This window comes from Lactuca sativa, chromosome 8 (genome assembly GCF_002870075.4).
Source record: "Lactuca sativa cultivar Salinas chromosome 8, Lsat_Salinas_v11, whole genome shotgun sequence".
NCBI lineage: Eukaryota > Viridiplantae > Streptophyta > Magnoliopsida > Asterales > Asteraceae > Lactuca > Lactuca sativa.
Genome location: NC_056630.2, coordinates 160,832,729 through 160,835,575, shown reverse-complemented (window position 1 = coordinate 160,835,575; position 2,847 = coordinate 160,832,729). Strand labels below are relative to the sequence as shown.

General features: G+C 33.3%; 1 long non-coding RNA gene across 1 annotated transcript; it reads right to left on the bottom strand.

The window, feature by feature from the left end:
• Positions 1 to 241: 241 nt before the first annotated feature.
• On the bottom strand, positions 242 to 1,390 carry LOC122195635 (uncharacterized). The gene is made up of 2 exons (XR_006186085.1): positions 1,019 to 1,390; positions 242 to 847 (listed from the first exon to the last, which is right to left on the bottom strand). It is a non-coding gene; the product is annotated as an uncharacterized LOC122195635 (long non-coding RNA).
• Positions 1,391 to 2,847: the final 1,457 nt, after the last annotated feature.

Below are 2,847 nucleotides of genomic sequence, written 5' to 3'. Positions count from 1 at the left end.
CGTTCAAAAAAATTCAAGGGGCATATACCACCCCAGGCAACCAAACAAGCAATCCTCGAACAAATATTAACATATTTATTGAAATGTATTTTACATTGTTTTACATAATGAAAATATTTTATCTTTTACATGTACGGTTGCTTTCATAGTAACACATTCCTGGTAATTAAAAGTTGAATCTAATAGTTCTTTATTGATAATCGTGACTATCTTAACAAATATATAAGCAAATGAGCAGATCTAGCAGAAACATTGGAAATAGTTACTTCATAAGCAACTAATAATAAACATAGATTATCAAAGTAAACCTAGTAAGGAATTACCAAAAGCTAAATCAGAGATTCAAGATATATAAACTTAAAAGCTGCTAGAAATTGGAGCTTAAAGAGGTTGACTGAAAGTTAGAACAAACCAAATGCTAAATACTAAATCATACAAACCATTTTGGGCGTCTCATAGTTCTCATGATGCCAATTCGTAGACGATGCTACCGGTCAATAAAAAAAACTGTGTGCCTACTAAAATACAATCAATAATCAAATTACATTACTAAATTATAACTTCATCATGAATAAGTGTTTTGAAATACCGACTCCATAATGTTTTAGATAAAAAAAATTAATGAAGGCAATTTTAAGATATATTATGACATGATAAAGAAGAACATGTTAAGACTCAAATATAATGTTCAGAACATACCACATTGTCATCAAATCTGAAAACCACCGGTTTTGAACATTCTTAATATATCAACACAATGCCCACAAAATTTTATAATACTCTTGAAAGTGCAATCGTTTTAGAGCCAATAACAATGCAACCAGGTCCCCAAATGAACGTAGGCTCCCTAAATCAAACAACAAACAAACTCATAATTACTCATTTGTCAAATTTAGAATGCCCATGAAAGATGAAATATATTCTCACCTTTACGCTACAGACTAACCTCAAAATAAGGATTAAATTCAACATAAGACACAAGAATGGATAAAATAATGAATTTCTTGTAAATGATAACCTAAATAAGTAAGATTGATCTTGACAATTTGAGGAGCCACGAGTCTTAAATGGATTACAATCCACTGTAACAGAGGATTGGGAAATATGAGTTCTTTCCACCCTTACAGTGAACAAAGTTATAGGCGGGTTGATGAATTTTTGGAAGATACAACCGATATGCTTAGAAAGTACACAAACACATCCAAACATAATCAGTTCTTTCATTAAGCTTTAAGAACCAAATTGTTTCACAAGAACTTACAACATAAAGCTCACTACAATCAACCTATACTACACTCACCTACTCTACTCTCAAGAATATGAACAACAATGCAAGAATTTAATTACAGAAAACCCTAATGGAGAGAGAACAACAAGAGGAAAAACTCTAACTGTGTGTGATTGTTAAATGAATTATGCACATCCGAACAAATACTCCAGAATATATACCTCGGGTATGGATATTAACCATGGAGCATAATGACCCGCGCCTTAACCCAACAAACTTCCGATTAAATGAGCCCCAGTTCATAAAAACCTGCATTAGTCAAAATATGATAATAAAAACCTGCATTGTTCATAATACACAATATACCCATACAACAAAAAGTATGACAAAAACACTATATAAAAGTTACAAACCAAGCCTATAACGTTTACAAATGTTAAGTTTGACCAACTTATCTATACTATTAACACCCCTCCACAAACTTAACACCAAAAAAACTTTATTTTGAAAGGCGATCAATTAAACCAATTTTATTAACCAACAAAACATGTTGTAAACTGACTAAAGACTTAGTCAAAATATCAACATTCTCATTTGCAGAATCTATCTTAACAATTTTCAAAGTTCCATTAGCGACCGTCTCTCTCATAGAATTGTAATATCCCAAATTGCAGTGTAAAAACACAATCCACAAGCCCAAAAGTTACTAAAACATTGTTAATAATTCATAATAAGCCAAAATAGTGAGCTTTCCAAATTTTAAGCCGAATTTTAAGCCAAATCATAGTGAGCTTTCCAAAATACCGCACACATATAATATAGATACAATATTAGCATGCATACATGGTTTGTTGGTCCTTGACCTCAACACAACCATCCAGGGTTTGTTGGCATGTAGCGTCTACCAAAAAGTCCAAGTTTGTTGTCATGTAGCCTCAACCTTACCATACCAGGTTTGTTGACATCCAGTCTCAACCCAACCATACCGGGTTTGTTGACCTCCAGTCTCAACCCATCCATATGGGTTTGTTGGCGTGTGGCCTCAATCCAACCTTTCATATGTCAACATATATATATATATATATATATATATATATATATATATATATATATATATATATATATATAGACAAATCACACACAAAAGCATCATAGAAATCCTACATCCTAGGATAAATTAACTCATCAAATGGACCGGACTTAGTGCCTTCGACCCATTGGCATGCTGAGAGAACTCACCTTTTAAACCAAACACAAGTTGAAATAAGTCTCGACTTCGAATACCGGCTCTACTCGTCACCTATTATGCAATTCATAGTACAACCATAATTAACACTAAATTATCCAAAATACCCTTTGGTCAACATTAGTCAAATTCAATAAATTAAACGGGTCAACCCAATCGAATCAACCTAGCCGATTCGACTTAATCCAGTACGCGGAGCGTACTTGATCTTATGTTCGGTGTTCTCGGTAGAGACCAAAACAGTCGGGGGTCTAACCGCATATGTACGACGTACCTTTTATCACCCCTAGGGTAGGCATATGAATTCTCTTAAGTTATTAATGGCTTAATTTCTAAGCCTTTTTCGACCAAATTACAGATCCAAGTCCCAAAT